Raw genomic sequence first — 21,076 nt, 5'->3', positions numbered from 1 at the left:
TTGTGAACTTCCTTCAGTCTGGTTAATACCATTTTTAAGTTAAATGTTGTGGATATTAGTTTAAATTCTTATTTTATTTCAAATATGTGACACTAGATTCAGCTTTGGTCCATTCTCAGTTATGTCTTAGCAACTCAGGTCATTAGATGCACTCACTCATTAGTTTTTGAGTGCCTATTTACCTTAGACACTGTACTTTACTGGTGCTTTGAGAGGGTATATGGTTTTCACCCTGGTGATATTCACATTATGACAGGAGAGAGGCAAGCAAATAATTAAGAATAATTATGATCCATGTTACAAAAGGTGAGGTAAAGGGGAATATCAGAAAACAACAGGGGGACCTAATCAAATCCAGGAGTGGGTGGTGGTTATGAAAAGTTTCCCTGAGCAAGAAACACTTTCTTTGATACCTGAAAAATATAAGTTAGCTAGCAATAGGGAGTAGAGGGTATGGGCCAAAGGTAAGAGCCCCAAGATAGGCCACTTTGGCATAAATATTATTTTGAGATTAAAGCACCTAAAACCCACCAGATTCAGGAAAAGCTCTTTAACTCCCCCTCAAGTGCCTAAATTTACATTGGAAAGGAGAGCCTGTACCAGGAAGAGAGTTCCTAACAAAGATTCCTCTTTACCTAAGAAATTTATCTGTGTAACAAGGTAACCTTTGTTTTCCAAATAATTCCTCCTTCCTGCTAAAGGTCTTCCTCCCCTTCACATCCTCAGACTCCATCCTAATTCCTTAACTCAGAATGTCACGTAAGCTTCAAGTCACCTGTCTTTGGAATTTCATGTCTGTGTGGATTCCCATACACATGAAACTACATTTGATTTCTCCTATTAATCTGTCTCATATGAATTTATTTCTTAATCCAGCTAAAAGAACCTTGGACCTAGGAAAATTCCTTCCTTTCCAAAGAGGAAAACACATGTGCAAAGATTCAGAGGCAGGAAGGAACTCTCAGGAACTACAGTAGGGATGCATACAGTTGGCGGGTCAAAGGAGAACCAGTGGGAAAATGGCAAGGAAGACAGATGAAGTAGCAGATGGGGTCAGATCATGCAGGACATTAAAAGCTACACGGAAGATTTAAAATTTTATCCTAAAAGCAATGAAAGCCTTCAAAAAGGGTTCCCGGCAGCATCACAATAGGATTCAATTTATATTTTGAAATCAGCCAGGCTGCCATATGGAAAATGGATTGGAGAGACTGAGAGTGGATAATAGGAGACCAGTGAGGAAGCTAATGCACTAATCCAGATGGAAAAACGGTGGCTGCTTAAGACTAAGATAATGGCAGTAAGAAGAAAGTAGGCAGATTCTGAAACTATTTTAGGTTGTTTTGGTGATGGACGTGGGGAAATAGAGTGAAGTTAATATCAAGGATAACTTTGGCGCAAGCAACTGGGTGGATGGTAATGTTATTCACTGAACTAAGTAATTCTGTGGGAAGCGCAAACTTTTCTTGGGTGGTGATGAGGAGTGGGGGTAAATGGGGTGAGGAGTTCTATTTTGAACACATTAAGTTTGTAATGCCTCTGAAACAGTCAAATGACTATGTTAAGTAGGTTGTCTATATGCATCAAGAATAGGAAAGGTCTGACTAAATAAAGAAATATGGAGTGGTCGTTTATATAAATTGTAATAGAAGTCACGGGACTAGAAGATATTACCTAGAAAGAGAGGGCAAAGTGAGATTAGAAGAGGATCCAAGACCCAACCTGATGCATGTGAACATTTTTAAAAGTCGGGTAGAGGAGGAGGAAAATACAGAAAAAGAGACTGAGAAGAAGCCATAGAGTTTAGAAGGAAAGCAGAAAAGTACGGCATCACACCAATCAAGGGAAGATAGAACTCTGTATAGTGAGTTGAATGGTAGCCCCCTCCCCCAAAATATGTCCACATCCTAATCCCTAGAACCCAGGAAGTTACTTTATTTGGAATAAGGGTCTTTGCAGATGTGACTAAATTAAGAACACTGAGGTAAGTAGATCATCTTGGATGATACCAGTAGGCCCTAAATCCAATGATGAGTGTCCTTATAAGGAAAAGAAGAGAAGAGAAGGAGGCAATGTGACCACAGAGGCAGAGACTAGAGTGATGTGCCACAAGTCAAGGAATGTCAGTAGCCACTAGAAGCTGAAGAGGCAAAGAACAGACTCCCTCTCTCCTAAAGCCTCCAGAGGGAGTGCAGTTTGGATGACATCTTGAGTTTTTACTTCTGGCCTTCAGGACTGCAAGAGAATAAATTTATGTTGGTTTAAGCTACCTGTTTGTGGTAATCTGTTATAGCTGTCATAGAAAACTAATAAATCCAGTAAGGTGAGTGTGTTGAAGTCTGCTAAAAGGTCAAGAGAAAGGCTGAGGAGTATCCACAGAACTCAGGACCATGGAGATCTCTGATGACCTGACAGCAGTTTCCATGAACAGAAATGAGGAGGAAAGTCAAATGGAGGGGATGTGAGTTGCACATGACAAGAAGTATAAGATAACTCCTTCAAGGAGTCTAGCTGCCAAGGAAAGGGACAGGAATGGACAGAAACTAGAGACGTGAGAGGTCCCTGGAAACTTTTTAATGACTGGAGAGTCTAGAGCTTGTTTAAATGTTCATAGAAATGGTCTAATGAAGAAGAGGCTACAAAAGAGGAGGAAGAAGAAATGACTGATAGTGTAGGCCATGGGAAGGCAGGAAGGGATACTTTGAATAGCTAATACATTCCCTAATTCAAAATCTAAATGCCAGGGATTCTTAATTAGTAACAGATAGCTGCATGATGAACATATAGTCAGAACCGAGGAAAAAAGAGCAACAGGAGAGAGATTTTATCCATCACAAAGCCACATGAAACATCCTTACTACGTGGCAGGATATTTTACTTCCCTTGGTGGCAGGGATGCTTATGTACTTGTTGCGGAGGAAAAAAGTTTTCTCTACTTTTCAAGATTCTTATAGCTGGTCTAAGAATCAAATTGACACGAGACAGATTTGTAGGAGAAAATTGAAAGTTTAACACGTATACCTCTTGTAGACATGGGAAAGACCCAGGAAAATTCAGTAACTCACTGAAATGGCTAAAGCCATCACCTTAAATACCACCCTCCAGCTAAAGACAAAAGAAATATTGAGAGTGGAAAGTCAGTTATGGAAGGTTACAAGAAAAGCTCAGTAAACACAGGTAAGGTTGTTACACAGATTGAAGTCTGCCTTAAGATTTAAGCCCATGCCTTCAGTCGTTCCCTTTCTCCTGGTACTGAGGGAGACATTCTTACAAATGGAGATTTCCCTTATACAAGTAAATGTCTCTACTTAGTTTTTAGAGCTTCTTCTGGGTCTGCAGTTTCTTAAAAAATAAAACAGTTTGAAACAATCAATATTCCATAGAGGCATATCTTGGGGTGGGAAAATTTGCTCCCCTAAATGCCCCTAAATACAAGTCTCCCTACCTGGACAGCTGCTGGATAAACTACCAAACGCCTTCTAAATTTTTTGCAGGTGGTGTGTGTGTGTTGTGTGTGTGTTTTATCTTAAATCTACATAAGCAATAAGAGAAATATTTCATAAAGCATTTTAAATTCATGTAGAACATATTTTTGTATACCATGTTATACTTTACGCTAAAATAATTTGTTGCCTTGTTCTACAGTCTTCTTTTTAAATGTTTGTTTATTTCAGAGAGAGAGAGTGCATGAGTGGGTGAAGGGCAGAGAAAAAGGGGGACAGAGGATCCAAGTCAGTCTCTGTGCTGACAGCAGACAGCCAGATGTGGAGCTCCAACTCACAAACTGCGAGATCATGACCTGAGCAGACCGAAGTCGAACACTTAACTGACTGAATCACCGAAGAGCCCCTTCTTTTAATAAGTAAATAAACCCATCAGGTTTTCTCCATCATTTGGTAGAAGATCAGGGTGGAAAGAAGGCAGGATGAATAGTTCAGCTTTTTGGGGGAATGAGGTGGGAAAAACATGTAGAATATGTACATGGAGATTAAAAACCAGGTTCCAAGTCAACCTCTAGAATGATCTTGTCCCCTCTATTTCCATTTCATTTGTTCTTGGAGAAGCTACATGGACTTTAACAAAAAATAAATAAGTAATCACCTTGCTAAGCTTTCCTACATTGACTTCAATACACAAATGCTCCATTAGTTATTTTTCCTTTGATGCAAGAAAAGGGCTTGCAAATAGAATGTCAATGTGCTTGTTAAGCACACAGAGAAGTGAACTTACCTGCAATTAGAAGCTGATGAGCTGCTTTCAAAAGCTTATTAGCATACTCAAATAGGATTAAGAATGCAGTTAGCAAGTGTCCAGAAGGCATATTCTTAATCAGTAGTTCACAATCTCTAGAGTACATTAGAATCACTGGGAAGCTTTTCCACATCATACCTTTTAGATATTATAGTCTGTTAGGCTCAAACCAACACCCGACATTTGTATTTTTGTTTGTCAACTCTCATAGGTGATTCCGAGTATAGAAGGACTAAAGACTAAGGACAATTCCTCCAATAAAGTGGCAAATTCTATGTGGAATAATCCAAATCCTAATTACCCTAATTCCTACATCAGCAGTTCCCAAACTGGTGAATGCTGTTTGCAAAAAACAAACAAACAAACAAACAAACAAACCAAAAATACAGCCAAGTAAATTCATTGCTCTGAGGAATCCTATTTAACTTTACTACCAAACATTTCCTTGATTAAATAATTGCCTTTATTATTAATTTATTACAATTTTAATCTAACACCTGTTAACAACCCACAAATTTTTTGAAACAATACCTCAAGGATGCCTGTGATATTATCCAATTGGAAATGTCTAGAACAGACATAAAATGCACTCCATAAAGCATTTAAAGTCACTTCTAAGGTAGAATCAACAGACTTGCCTACAGTCAGTGGTAAGTTCTCTGAACCCCAGAGGTCTGCCTTCAAGTTCCACTTCCCCAGGTAAAGGCCATCAACTGTCCTCCCAGGATAACATCAAATGGTGGTCATTATAGGGACCCTGAATTCTCCATATCCAGCCAGCTCCGGATAGATATACGCTATTATAAAGGCCTCTAAATGTCTTAGACTAATCTGATGATGCTTTAACTTGTCTTTTAAATGCAGAGTAATATCAAAATACCAGTATGGAAACCTGAATACAATCTGTGCATAGTATCAGAAATGCCACTGTAGAAACCTGAATATAATCTCTGCCTAAAGTCTCCCCTATTTCCACCCCCATTTTACATATGATTATACATATACTCACGTAAGCATTATTCATTTGTTTGGGGAACAGTCTATTTATACCCTTAGACATTTTTGAGGGCAAAAATCAAGTCTTTACAGCTTCTAGCATGCCTCTGTGTGCCCATCAGGTCCTCAATAAATAATTTGACTGTAATTTTCAGAATGCTGTATTCTAAATCTCATTTCCTAGGAAGGAGACCCATGTGCTTAGGGGCTATGATCTGTGGTTGAGCATTCTTCATTGAGTATTAACAGATATTCCCCACAGCCAGTGACAACATAACTCAAGAATCTGTTTTTGACAGGTTAAATTACTCTTGAGGGGGAAAAAAATCCCTACTTCTATTCTAGGAAATATTTTTATATGCTCTTGTTTACTATTTTAGCATTTAATAACAGCAGGTGGTTATAATAGTCTTCTCAAGAGCTGTAGGCTAGGCATAAAAGCTTGCCATCATGCAATTATCTAAATTGGAAGAAATTCATACCATGGATTCTCAACAAATATCACCAAAAGGGACCACATGCTCATTTTATCTGATATATTTTTGGAAAAAAAAATTGTCTGCCACAACAAAGTGGGAAGAAAGGAGACAACCACTCTAAATACATACATAATGAGGTTGAGAAAACTGTATTCACTAGAAGTCTTTTCAGGAAAGGTACCATTTTGGGTAGAGAAACTCCTTGAAAATTAATTTGCGGTAGAAGGACAGTTCTTGAAGCCTGCATCAGATTCATGTTTCCCTCTCTCTCTGCCCCTCCCTGGCTCTCTCTCTCCCCCTCTCTCTCTCAAAAATAAATAAACATTAAAAAAAAGCTTAGGAGCTGATGGATTTTTTGGTGTGGAAACCACTGAAGAGACAGAATTTGACATCTATATTGTAAAGGCAGAGTAGAAATTAGTCGTGAATTGGGAAAGTACTTGAACGAGTTTTCCCAGGCGTCTAAGGGAATAAAAGGGCACCACAGGACAATCAAGTTACAAGGAGGAAACAAGTAATCCATCCAAATACAAGGGGAAAAGACAAGAATAAAATAACAGCTGTTCTAAGTACTTCACTAATGTTCTCTCTTTAATGTTCACAACAATCCTATGAGATAGGTGCTGATATTATCCCTGCTTTTCAGATAAATTCCCCACCATTCAGAAATTAAACACCTTGCCTAAGGGATAATGTAGTCAGGGCCAGAATCGGGGCTTAAGTTCAGGTCTTCCTATTCCCAAGGTTCACGCTCTTAGCTACTTCCTTAATACTCTTGCACTTCCCACTTTAGCTCCAGAATGCTTATGATATTAAACTCTGATTTTCCTCAAATATTGCTAATGGGAGTAGGGAAACCAGGCTGAAGAAAAATGCTATTTAACAAAAGGACTAGGTCTTTGGAAGGAAAATATGAACAAAGTAATGCTGGTATAATAAATTATGTTCTCTACCATAAACATACAAAGCTCCACTTAATCTGAAGCTTGCCAGCCCTTTTAGGATGAGAAAGCAGACTCCCAAACATGTATATAATTCCTTATGCACAATTCCAAAATCCAAAAAGTTCTAGAAGCTAAAAATTTTCCATATGCTTTATGTCAAAACTCAGATGACATTAAGACTTGAACTGATGTGAAGCTATACATAGCCTACATTTATCCCACTTAGTGTGAATACTCCTGTTTTGCTCAGAAATACTAATGTGTGTGACTAAGGGTGCTGCAATAGATCACGGGGGCATTACGTAACACACAGAGAAAGCATCTCTCTAAAATTTGAAAAATTCTGAATTCTGAAACTCATCTAGCCAAAAGTTTTTGATCCTCTATGGATTTGTATTCCAAAGTATCTTTAAAACAATTTCCAAGAATGATTAGATCAGAGGTGCTTAGTCTTCAGGATCTCATAGGCCAGTAAACTTTAAAAAATATTTTGAAGATGACATAGAATTGCAATTTTTTTAAACTAAGGACGGTAAAAATATCCTTAGCATCATTTTACAAAAGGATATTTTCAACACCAAAGAACACAGGAAGGCCTTAATTCAATGCAAAAGACAATTCTTTAAATTGAATAAATTTAACTTTATGACAAACACTATGTGGTCCTAATTTTTCTTATTTCACCACAGTCGGATGGAAATTTACTGGAGACCAACACTGTTCTGGTCAGAGGCATAGAGTTCAGCTGGTGACAAAAAAATCAGGAAATTATTAAAAATGTAGTCCCTCAGGCTCCATCGCAGGAGAAGGTCTAGGGGTGAGCCATATTTATACTGAATTTTAGAAAGCTTGTGGGTTGTCTCTGATGTCTCTGGTGTCTCTGACCAGCTTCAGAACCACTGGTCTAGTCTATAGGATCTAGGTCTACCTTTCTTTTCCTCACCCCACTTCTTTTCTGAGGGAGTAAGGGGAACAAAACAGAAATGTTTCCAAATAGGGAGTCTGCCGAACCCACTGTTTGTAATACCAGTTATTCCTCCATAGTCAATGCTGGACCAGCTGGTCAACTTGCAAACTGAGGCTGTTAGCAGTGGAACAACAGAAATTAGGTAGTAGACAAGCGAGAAAAGCCTGCTGAAGCAAAACTCTGTGAAAAGGTGTGGCTTCCAGAGTTTCTTTCTCTTCAACTCAAAGATTCAGTGATGCCTAAATTCAGCACAGGTACATTTGTCTTTGCTGAAAAAAAATAATTTAAAAAATATATGTGTGTATGAATATGTATTTATACATGTATGTGTATATGTGTATGTGTGTGTGTGTGTATCTACCTATTCCTTCATAGCTGTCTTCTCTGTCCAGCTGTCGCTCCAGGTCTATGATTTTGACTTTCATTTTTCCTTAGGGGGATTACAAAAATTAGTAATATTACATCAAACAACATAATGACAAATAACGAAAACAACTGAAAATCCACAGCATGCTTGATGTTTTGTGCAGCAGGCTATATTCTCCAACATTCCAATAAGATAACAACTCATTCCAATAATTTCTTTTTTGGGGAAAAAATTTCTCTTATTCTCTTGTTACTATCTTTAAAAAATAGTAATATAGTAATAGTATAGTAATTGTAAGAATAAACATAGCTAACATCTTTAAAAACACACAAAACTTTCAATAAGCAATCAAAGTTTTGTCCCAGTTAAAAAAAATTAACAAGTAAGGCTAAATAGTAAATGATGAGGGACACAAAAATGACACATAAATAATTCCTATTCTCATGGGGTTAATCACTAAATCCTATTTGACCAGAATCCCTTATTCTCTAAGCTTTGCAAATGAAACATCTCTCATTTGATATTTGTCTAGGGCTTCAATCATGAAACAAGAATTATTTTATGTCCCTGTGTATGGCCGATTACCTGAATTCAACACTATGCTGGCAGCAAGAGGGGTGAATCTTTCAGGATTTGCTCCATAACCTATGTACTTCTTATACTCCCAAACCAAATTCAGCTTTCTTCTAGAGCTAGAATTCTAGTATTTAGTTAGCATACAGCAGTGGTTCCCAAAATTTAGTCCCAGGCCCAACAGCGTCATTAATACTTGGGAACTTGCTAGAAATGCAAATTCTCAGGCCCCACCTCAGACCTGCTGAATCAGAAACCCTGGATGGGACCCAGTGATCTGTGTTGAAATAAGCCCTCCAGGTAATTCTGAAGCAGGCTCAAGTTGTGAGAACCACTGCCGGTACAGCAAGTAAAAAAAAAAAAAAAAAAAAAAAAATGTGATTCCTCTGTTGGTCCAAAGCCAGGGGTACTATATATTCTATCTTGATATGAAATGAAGACATCCAATTAAAAGACATAATCTCCTCGAAACTCCTACCCTCAACCCAATGTATTTTATTTTTGGGAGCTAAATAAAAAAGCACACTGCAATCTGAGATTTAGTTGAAAATGTATACTTAATAAGTATCAGTTACCATCCAGCTTGATTTCACACAAAGCCACTTTTACATCTTCTTATATCTAAAGTTCCAAAAAAGAATTTTCATAATGTAAGCCTCAGACACTTCAAGAATTATGTAATAAAACATCATCTAGGTCTGAATATATCAAGCTTACTAGAGAAGAGAAGTGGAATTATTTGCTACATCTTAGAACTGTATTCAACAGGGAATTAAAGTTTAGGATTTTTCATCTTTATACTTCCAAGTTAACACAATTAAACCAGAACTCCCCATTCATTAAAAGATTCTAGCGAGGCAAAGTTTCACTGCATTACTTATTGCTTTCAGTGAGCATAAAGCAGAGCCCTGGGAGGCACATTTTGTATATCTGCAAGGCTGCAGAACTAAACAGTCACATCTGCTCGATACTAAAACAAAGGTCCCTGTAAACCCTCAGATGGTGAGTGTAATATTTCAGTATTAGCTGTGGTAATAAAAAGACACCAAGAACACCACTATCAAACAAAAGCAATTACATACTGTTCTGTTCTTGTTTATACTAAAATCACTATGTTAAAACTTCACTTCCCCTAATATTGCATTTTAAAGAAGGGGGCAAGACCAGTCTGTAGTTCACAAAGCATCTACTTTCAAAAAGCAGATAATTTCCATGGAACTGTTTCAGAGCACAAATGAAGAAAGCCTTCTAATGATTAGTTTACAGGTAGCTCAACATATTAAACAGAACAAAAATAGCACAAAAGAAAAACCACAGATTGATTTCCATGCTATAACCATACACTTTTAAATAAAACATGAGTAAATAAAATCAAGCAAGTAATTAAAAAACAAAACAAAGCAAAACCAAACCCTGATCAAATAGGGTTCAGTCCAGAAATGCAAGGATAGTCTAAAATTAAGAAATATAAAAATGTATTTTTTCATATTAACAAGCAAAGGAAAAAAACTACATGAGCAGCCCTATAGTTGTCAGAAATACACACACACACACACACACACACACACACACACACACACACACACACACAATGATTCTACCGTAAAAAATGTTTCTATGCAATGCATAAAAACATTTGGGTAGCAAAATTACAGACCATTTTTCTTCATATTTTGTTTCCTAATTATTATAAAAAAGAGTGCGGCTTCTTTTATATTAGGGAGGAATGTTTTTGTTTATAAATATTTAAATCTCTTTCTTATTTTTCCTCATGTATGTGTGTCACACGTAGACTACGGGGCTTGAATTCCTGCCCCGTGAGGTTTAGCAGCCCACTTCTGGGATGTGCACTGGACAAAGCTGCCCCTACCTTCATTATTTTTGAAGGTTCTCTAGTAGCAACACAGAAAAAACATAATTAGGTAAGCTAAAAAATAAGAAAAGTATGATTACAATTGAAAATCATATGTATGCATTAAAAAACACTACAAGTGAACATGAAAAAGAAAGCAGCTACTTAAGCCATGGGGTGACCACCTGGAAACGTTGATTTCAGTTGTTTTATTGTGCTCCACGTATTTTTTAAATATACAAAATTGAGTAAAAGGAGAAAAAACAACCCTGCCAAACCGTTCTTGGGGCCACTCTTCCAATCTTTGCTACTATTGCTATGTATTCACCTGATATCCTCAGACTCTTCTTTCTCATAACTCCATTTCATTCACTCATTCTACTCAATTTTTTTAATGTTTATTTTTGAGAGACAGAGCGTGAGTGGGGAAGGGCAGAGAGAAGGAGACACAGAATCCGAAGCAAGCTCCAGGGTCTGAGCTGTCAGCACAGGGCCTGATGCAGGGCTTGAACCCATGAACCATGAGATCATGACCTGAGCTGAAGTTGGATGCTTAACTGACTGAGCCACCCAAGTGTCCCTCTACTCATTTTTTTGAAAAGGTAACACAAACACGATTCAAAAAAATGTTTTGTTTTTTTTATTTAAAAAAAAATTTTTTTTTTTAACGTTTATTTATTTTTGAGACAGAGAGAGACAGAGCATGAATGGGGGAGGGTCAGAGAGAGAGGGAGGCACAGAATCTGAAACGGGCTCCAGGCTCTGAGCTGTCAGCACAGAGCCCGACACAGGGCTCGAACTCACGGACCGTGAGATCATGACCTGAGCCGAAGTCAGACGCTTAACCGACTGAGCCACCCAGGCGCCCCTCAAAAAAATGTTTTAAATATACATAAAGGCATATGCCAAAATCCCATTTCCATTTGTATTTCTTCCATTGGTATCTTATATATCGTTTCAGATTTCTTTTTGCAATTATAAGCAAATATGAATGCATATTCTTATTCTACCTTTCTTTCTCTCTCAGCACAAAAAACAGCATTCTAAATACATGGTTGCATACTGTGCCCCTTTTTTAAAAATCACAATATATCTTAGAGCTCTTTTCCATCAGTACATAGTCTTCCCCATACTTTTCTACGACTGTATAATATTCCAGGGTTTGCATGTACCAGAGTTACTTAACTAGTTCCTTACTGACAAACACTAGAGTCATTTCTATTATGCTATTACAAACAATAATGCCAAGCATTACCACACACACACACACACACACACTCATACACACACCCCAAATTCATTTCTGAATGTACCTTTGAGGAAGTTTATGAAATGGTTCAAGATATTAGATGATTACAAAGTCACACATTTACCAGACTGAGAAGTTAGCCCCTTTTCTAGTTCTCATTATATATAGCATTATGTAGCAAAAGATGTAACAATTCTGTGAATCAAGCAATTGTACTCTTAGGGATTCATCTCATAAAAATAAAATGACTAAAACACGTATTTCTATAAAAAAATGATGAATGTGCACAAAAAGTATAAAATATACCCATCAAAATGTGAACCATTGCCTTAGTATGGTGGATGTTCTTAAAATTTCTTTTAACGTTTATTTATTTTTGAGACAGAGAGAGACAGAGCATGAACGGGCGAGGGTCAGAGAGAGAGGGAGACACAGAATCCGAAACAGGCTCCAAGCTCTGAGCTGTCAGCACAGAGCCAAGATCATGTCCTGAGCCAAAGTCAGACGCTTAACTGACTGAGCCACCCAGGTGCCCCAGTATGGTGGATCTTAGTATGAGTGCTCTATAGCTTCCCCCTTCTCCATTTTTGCCCATCAATGCTTTCTAATTTTTCAGAATTAATGTACTATTTCTGTAATATAAAATTAAAAACTAAAAAAATGTTAATTCAAATTAAGCTGGATACTTTCCGTTAGTCTGTCTTATATTTGTACAGTGCTTCAGAGTTTCTAAAGTACGCTTATGTGCATCATTTAATTCTTACACTAACCCTATGTATTTTCATTCTATCAAAACAGAAAAGGAGGCAACAGATGGTTAGGCAGTTGTGCTCAAGGTCATTCAAATAGAAACCTGGCAGAGACAAATTTCAAACCCAGATCTTCTGACTGCAAATTCAGTACACTATCAGAAACATTATTGCTACTTCCTTAATTTTAACAATAACTTGGAGTTAATTACATAATCAGAATTTGACAGATGAATTAAAATTACACAGTATAAGGCCTCAGCCCCTAAAGCTCATATAATCAGATCTTATTGAAGGGAGAACATTAGCATACAACTCCCAAAACTCCAGAGTTAGTATGCATATAAATAAATTACCTAACTGGCAAAATATACATCTAAAATGGCCCAAAATGAATGCCTGATAAAAGTAACATCCTCTCACATTGGAAGATTCTTACTTTCAAGACACCCTTTGTCTTTGCCCTGCTCTAATCTGGTCTCCAAATACCTCATGGAAACATGAGGTATAAAACATGTGAATATAAAACATTTTTTTTAAGTTTGGGACTTACTGACCAAGATGACAATAAGTTGACTAAGATGTATTCTTTCTCCTCAATATCTCTCCTTCTTTCCTATAAAATTATACAGGTTGTTTTGCAATGCACATGGAGACGATTGATAAATCTTGGTTTGTTAAAGTACATTTTAATTCATCATTCCTCAAAATATGTCTCATATAATTCTGTTCCAAAAGATGATTAGATATGCTGCAGAGCGGGTGGAAAGGAAAGGCCATGGTTAAATACAATATACCCCTTTTGGAGATCCATAATTTAAGAGGACATTAATTAATAAAGGCTCTAGAGAAGTCCTGCATCACAGAAACCTTTGTTTAACCCAGTTTAACAAAAAATTCTTCTACTATGGCATAACTATTCACATCTTGTGTTTAGAGAAACCGCTTGAATATAGTTATTAACTGTACACCCACAACAGATATGACAAACATGGATAGCTCTTAAATCTTTTCTACCACAAAAATATTAATTCTTTAAAAAGTTTCTATGTTCAGTCTAGTGAACTCCTTCCTCTTCACCCACCAAAGCCTTGCTCAAATATTATCTCATTTGAGAAATCTTCCCCAGTGCTCTCTATATTACTAACTACTCCTTTCTGCTGGTTTAGACAGCTTTTATTTATATCTCTATTATCTCACTTAACATGTGATAAATCAGTTCACCCATCTGTCTTCTTGATAGATGGTGAGCTTCTTGAGAATCAGTTTGTTTATATTTTCAGCACTTTGAACAGTATGGGGCACATATGAACTTCATGATGGAAGTAAATAAAGTCACCATGGTATAACAGTTTCCCAGAATTCAATTCTTATATTTCTAAGCTGTTAGTGATACCCTGCCAACATCCTGAGAATATTATGCTCTCTCCCTAAAACTTGCATCCATTACTGAGCAACAGTAGTCATAGTAAACTCAGTTGTGACATGTCTTCTAGCCAAGCCCATTCAGTTTTTTCCTTAGGTGATCTTTGTTTGTTTGTATCTCTAGGCCTTTGCACCTGCTGGTCCCTGCTGGTCATACAGTTTTATTCATCTGGAAAACATTCCTACTCACACTTTAAGAATCAGTTTAAACAATACCTTCTTTGGGAAGCCTTCATATCCTCCCATCCTTTCAGGAAAAGTGGGGAATTCTCAAGTCAAATATTTGTGCACCTATTACTATGTAAGATAAAGATGTGGACCCCATGTTCAAGAAGTTGACAGCCTAGTAAGGAAGACAGTCATATGAACAAATAACCACACTATAATAATATTAAATGCAATACCAAAAGGAAGATTTATGAAATATTTGACATGTGTTTACTTTGTTAGGTTCTTTATTAGACATTATCAATGATCACGTTAGATAGGTATTTGAATTAGACAGATGTCTACAAAGCTCTAAGGACTGCTATATTCTCAACTGTCTTCTGAAGAAACTGTCTCCAAGGGGTTCTTTTTATATATGCTGAGGTCTGTGCAACAGATAATACATGAAACCACCCTACTTCTTGGGCCACAAGCAACTGGACTAGCACTCAGAGCCCTAACTAAGGACAATCTACAGGTTGAACCTGAGAGAGAGATCACCTAGGACATGGCTTGGCTCAAAATTCTGCCCAGGGGTGCCTGAGTGGCTCAGTCGGTTAAGCGTCCGACTTTGGCTCAGGTCATGATCTCACGGTTTGTGAGTTCGAGCCCTGAGTCAGGCTCTGTGCTGACAGATCAGAGCCTGGAGCCTGCTTCAGATTCTGTGTCTCCCTCTTTCTCTGCCCCTCCTATGCTCATGCTCTATCTCTCTCTCTGTCTCAAAAATAAACATTAAAAAAATTAAAAAAAAATTCTACCCAATAGGGGTCCTCTATTTTAAGTGACAAACCAATACAATCAGTTTCTCTCTTGGAAAATACAAATGTTGGGTGAGCAAAGTAAAAGAAGGAAGGTCTCCAGAGCTCAAATCCTATTCTAAATACTGCTCAGTTATTATTTTTTAAAGCTTCGAAAGCAGTAGGGCCAAGGGACAATATGGCTGCTGAGATGACTTCCCATTTAAATTCACAGTAAACCCTCATATCATCAAAGGTAACATGTGGGGGCACCTGGGTGGCTCAGCTGGTTAAGCGTTCAACTCTTGACCAGCTCAGGTAAAGATCTCACAGTTCATGAGTTCAAGCTCCACATCAGGCCTTCCGCTGACAACGCGGAGCCTGCTTAGGATTCTATGTATGTGCTTCTTCCTTTTAACTGACAAGGGCCTAACACATCATATCACCACTTCTGAAATTAGGAAACAGGCTTAAGAGTTCTACAACTTGACCAAAGTCACTCAGTTGGTAGTTGGCAGAGCCAGAAATCAAAGACCAAATCAGCCTGAACCTTCTAGAAAATCCTGCCAGTTACACGGGTAAATGGCCTCAAAATCAACTAATGACAAGTACAAGTTGACACAGGATAATGGAGGGAGACTTAAGGTTTTGTTTTTTTTTTTTAATGTTTATTTATTTTTGAGAGAGAGACAGAGACAGAGACAGACTGTGAGTGGCAGAGAGGCGGAAAGAGAGGGAGACACAGAATCTGAAGCAGGCTCCAGGCTCTGAGCTGTCAGCACAGAGCCCAATGCGGGGCTCAAACTCACGAACTGTGAGATTATGACCTGAGCTGAAACTGGATGCTTAACTGACTGAGCCACCCAGGTGCCCCTACAGAGAGAGACCTAAAAGGAAGAGTTTATGCACAGAGTAGAACAGAAATGTTCTGTAAGTCAATATGCTGGGGGATGTGAGGTGGTCAAGTTAATTTGTCATTCCAACCTGGACCTCTTCCCTGAGCTGTTAGGTGTCTATCTCTTTTACTCAAATATAATATCAGTAAAGGCAAGAGCTTAATCTCTTTGTTCACCAAAGTATAAAAAAAGCCTAGCTTATAGTAAGTGCTTAATAAATATTTGTTGAATAAATGAATAAGTGAACAAATTATCAGAGAAAAGGAACATTCTACAGTGGACTGCAAGAAGGGTTATCAAGAAACAGACTCCATGGGAATGCAAGCTGGTACAGCCACTCTGGAAAACAGTATGGAGGTTCCTCAAAAAACTAAAAATAGAACTACCCTACGACCCAGCAATTGCACTACTAGGTATTTATCCATAGGATACAGGTGTGCTGTTTCGAAGAGACACATGCACTGCCATGTTTATAGCAGCACTATCAACAATAGCCAAAGTATGGAAAGAGCCCAAATGTCCATTGATGGATGAATGGATAAAGATGTGGTATATATATACAATGGAGTATTACTCAGCAATCAAAAAGAAGGAAATCTTGCCATTTGCAACTATGTGGATGGAACTGGAGGGTATTATGCTAAGTGAAATTAGAGAAAGACAAAAATCATATGACTTCACTCATATGAGGACTTTAAGAGAGAAAACAGAGGAACATAAGGGAAGGGAAACAAAAATAATAGAAAAACAGGGGGGGGGGCAAAACAGAAGAGACTCATAAATACGGAGAACAAATTGAGGGTTACTGGAGGGGTTGTGGGGGGGCATGGGCTAAATGGGTAAGGGGCATTAAGGAATCTACTCCTGAAATCATTGTTGCACTATATGCTAACTAATTTGGATGTAAATTTTAAAAAATAAAAAGTTAAATAAAAAAAAAAAAAAAGAAACAGACTCCAGAGGTCATTTACAAGTGGAGTTGATCCTCATTTTTTATGGATCCTGTATTTTTGAATTATCTCACTTGCTAAAATTTCTTTGTAACCACGAAATCAATACTCACAGTGCTTTCCTGGCCATCCACAGACATGCACAAAGTGCAAAAGTTTTGAGTCAGCCCTCAAACACACTAAGGTGGAACTAGGGGGTGCTCTGCATTTGTATTTCCATGTGTCGCAGAGATGACTAAAGGACACAGATGGTAGGGGGCAGTGCAGTGTACTGCAAGAGGTTCTGGCTCCGAGTCCAACCAGACAGGGTTTGAATTCTAACTCTGGCACCTGTTAGAGGGTGGCCTCAGGCAAGTCACTTAATACTTCTGAACCTCATTTCCTCTCTTGTAAAATACAGAAAATATAATTTAACTGTATTTAGGATCTAAGATTATAATCCATGTAAGATGTATATGTACATATTTTCCCTAGGAGCAGTGGTTCAGTATTTGCTAATTTAGCGTTCTAGGTGGCTTTATACACCAACATTACTGCAAATAGTGAAAATCAAAGGTATTTATTTATAATAAAGTAACCGAAAGATACAGCAAACAATTATTTGGATGGAGTGCAGGCCAGTGTCAGGCTTCAAGAGATTTTGCAATAGAACCTCACTAGGCATATGAGGTGTGGAAGAGGCTTTCAAGGAGCGGGAACAGCACCTACAGACAGAGACCCAAGTGTGTAAGATAAACAGGTTGGTTTAGGAAAGGCATATCAGAAAGTCTAGAGCAGGCAATGAGGCCAGAACACCGGATCACAGTGCTCCTCTGTGTCCTACATATACCCTGCACTGCAGAACCTCTCCCTCTGCATTTAATTCTTGGTTTACAGGTGTCTCTTCCATTAAACTGTAAGCTCTTTAAAGACAAAATCTCTAGGAAGAAAGCATAGTTATAAGCCTTTAAAGTTGCAAACGAGTATTTACTAAGCACAAATACACCTGAAAAGATGGCAAAATATAACTTCGGTTTTCAGTCGCAGCCTATACCGATGCATAATAGTAACCAACCCATCGATCTGCAGTTTTTCCAGGACTTTTCTTTGATGAATGCTGCTAATAATTCTGTAATTAATACTTTTTATTGTTCTCAATACCTGGGCATTTGTTAGAAAAGCTTTAAAATCTTCCCCCTTTCATGTGATTTATTAACAGGGCTCAAACATATGGTCTATTAGACAACACAATGCTGCCTCCTCAGAGTGAAGATTCCCTTTAAATCACTCTGTATACAAGGTACAGTCTTACCACAGTAAAATACAAGGATATATATATATATATATATATATATATATAGTTTTCCTTATTTGTAATATATATATATGTGATATATATACATATATATGCAATTTTTCAAAAACTTGCAAAAAACAATTTACATATTAAACTAACTGCTTACATTTCACCTCTGTGAGCTAAGAAAAACAATTCCAATTTATGTGAAGACTCTCTCTCATACACACATAGCCTAAGGGGCCCATCACGCTTATTCCAATACTTCAATCTCCTCAAAACAAAACTCTTACTGTCCAATATGTAAATTGATATTTTCAAAACTCTAAAGTGACAAGTTACTTTTTCCCCATAAATTTCTTGGCATAATTTTATTTAGGCACAACACAGTTTGCGCTATTATCTAGAAACATATGGCTAGAACCAATATCATTAAAACACAAACTGATATACTATGAATGTAAATACAAATCCTCTGTGACTGGGGAATAGAGAATATTGTTTTTAAACAGATTCAATGCCATATCATCCATAGTCTGGTTGTGATCAATCCCATTGAGCCACACAGCTAAAACATGTTGTATATTTTATGATAAATGAGGATGGACAGGCTCTTACACTGCAAACTCTCTGCCCCTCCAGTTAAGCCAAAGTATAATGCAAACTGCCTACTTAAAATAATAAGACATTTTCAATTTCTTGTGGCCAGTAAACCCTTCTCGCCTGCATTTCCAGAAACTATCATCAGGACTGTCCTGGGACAAAGATTCCAGAGAGGATATTATGATCGAATGCCATTTTAAGGAAGGCAAGAACAGTTTACCGTTAACAAAACTGATTAAAATTCCCAATCTTGCAAAGCTCCCTGTACTATGTATCCTGCGTCTCTTGCATTCACCTTCCAGCTGCTTGGAAGGAGCAAGTGGAAAATGTTAGTTTCCATGAGAGATGTAGATGAAATTCAGGTGGTGGAAGGGGTAAAGAAAGGCTCACTCGCAGAACGGAAGACAAGAGACAAGTGGCCAAGGTTCCTAACTCAAATAAGGTATTAAGAACGAAAGCTGGGGTAAAGCGGGAGGTGGAGGGAGTGGAAGAAACACAGATAACGCACCCAGGCCCGCGAATGGGGGAGGGGTGAAAATGTGCAACTCCTCCCCGTACCCGCCTGGGGAGGGGACCAGGGGATGCAGCACTGGTCACTTTCCCTCGCGGTGTTGCGCTGGGGTAGTGAGGGGACTCGCTTCAGTCCGAAGGAGGCTGAGGAGGCTCAGGGAAGTTGAGGGGCGGGGGAGGAATAGCGTGCCTGTGCGGGGAGAAAGGGACTAAGGACCCTCTAACGACCGCAAGGGGCAGAGGGTAACCCCCGCGGACGCCCCTTCCTTGCGTATGGCCGCGACGTGGGACCGGCCGTCTTACCCTCCCCACAGGAGCTCGGACGGGCGCGTGTCGCCCCTCGCAGCCCGGACGGCTGCGGAAAGGGAGGCGCAGGGCGCCCCCAGAGCCAGGAGAACGGCGCTTACCGCGGGTCCCCTCCCCGGCAGCCCGGGTGCCCGAGCCCACCTGGGCTGACCAGAAGCCCTTCCTCCAGACCGTACTCCGTCACTCCTCCGAGAGCCTCAGCCGTCGCCGCAGAGGTCGCCGTCGCCAAAACAGTCTTGGCCTCCAGTACCAAAGCGTGAGCGAGCCACAGCACGGGAAAAGCGCCGCTGCCACTCGCCAGGTTATCTCTTACAGCACACTGGCTATTTACTCCGCCCCCGAACCCAAGCCATTGGTTGCTGGGCACCGCCCCATTCGCCTATTGGACTGAAGATGATGCCGCTCATTCACCTAGAAGGGCATGTGTGGTGCTTATTGGTCTAAATGTGAAGCAGTTCCCGCCCACTCTCTCAGAAGTTCCAGCTTCCGATTGGTATGAACATCTGTCTTTTTGCTCCCTTCGTTCTTTCTCTCAGGGTGGAGCGCCTCCTTTCGGGAGACACCGGCTCTGATTGGCTGAAAGGATGCTACGTTAGTCCTGGATAGGCATTGGGCCAAGGGTGCGTCCGGCCCCCACGTGGGGGAGGAGCCCAAGGCTCAGCACAGCTGGGTTTGTTTACACAGGCTCTTGTTCGCGCTTCCTTCTATTGGCTGAACCAGCGGCCCCTCCCACCGGGTTGAGCCATTCAATCTAGCAAGGAGGGGCAAGGGGCGGGCCTCAGTGGGATTTCCCCAACTGTTCATTATCAAGGGAGGAGCTTTGAGCTAGGTTGGGTTAGAAGCTGGCGCCGCGCTTCGCCGTCGGGAAGTTGGGGAGTTGGACTCTTTGAAAGGGCTGGAAGGGGCAGAGACTCTCTTGCATTTCTAGAAACAAACCTAACTTCTGGAGTGCTTTTAAAAAAATAAAACCGTTTTTCCCACTTAAATTAGGGCGTCCCATTTTTGCTTGCTAAGGACTTTGAATTTTATCCTTCGGGAAGCGGGGGATTTCTTTATACATCTTTGTCTCTTCCCACCTCTCATGCTAACTATATACGTAACACAAAGTAGAGGCTTAGTAAGTGATTACACAATGAGTAATAGATGATAAAAATGAAAAGGAAACTTAAGTAAGATTAAATAACAATAGTTAAATGTGTTAAACATACATTTAATATAAATAATGTAATAAAGTTAATACATAAATAAATTCATTCAAAAAATATTATTGAGCATATGCTATAATGTTCCAGGCTCTGATCTAGGCTGTGGTATATGATATGAATAGGACAATGAAAATGAACCATGGTGCTTATTCTCTAGTGGAGGAGATTGACAATAAACAAGTAACCAATAAATAATAGAATGCCATGTTGTGATTAAGTGCTACAAAGAAAAATAAAGCAAAGGTTAAAGAATGGTTGAAGAAATGGCTATTTTAGGTAGAATGGTCAGTTTAAGAGCTGTTTGAAGAAATAGCATTGCACAGGGATGTGAATAATGTGAGGAGTGGAATGGAGGCTGGTAAGCAGGGCCACTACATTGCACAACACTATCATACTACTTCATGTATTTCCAACTTGTGTTTGTAGGTATAGATAATTTTAGGATCATCTGCTCTGGTTTAAATTTGATTTGGTTAAATAATGTAAGTGGATCCTACAAGAAATATTTACCTTCTTTAGGAAAAAAATCTGACT

The 21,076-nt window shown here is 38.9% G+C and overlaps 1 protein-coding gene across 3 annotated transcripts in view; it reads right to left on the bottom strand.

Annotated features, from left to right (window-relative positions):
• Positions 1-19,692, bottom strand: part of PAIP2B (poly(A) binding protein interacting protein 2B) — a 33,782-nt gene extending 14,090 nt beyond the window's left edge. Inside the window, exon 1 of one of the 3 annotated variants that reach the window (XM_060658512.3) lies at positions 19,439-19,692. The gene's annotated coding sequence lies outside the window, so the exon portion shown is untranslated. Of the gene's footprint in view, positions 1-12,984; positions 13,077-19,438 lie in introns of those variants that run through there. The other 2 variants (XM_060658503.3, XM_078444587.1) reach the window with 2 other exon arrangements.
• Between the last annotated feature and the right edge of the window lie 1,384 nt (positions 19,693-21,076).

This window comes from Panthera onca, chromosome A3 (assembly GCF_046562875.1).
Source record: "Panthera onca isolate mPanOnc1 chromosome A3, mPanOnc1 haplotype 2, whole genome shotgun sequence".
Taxonomy (NCBI): domain Eukaryota; kingdom Metazoa; phylum Chordata; class Mammalia; order Carnivora; family Felidae; genus Panthera; species Panthera onca.
This window is presented reverse-complemented; position numbering and strand designations above follow the sequence as displayed.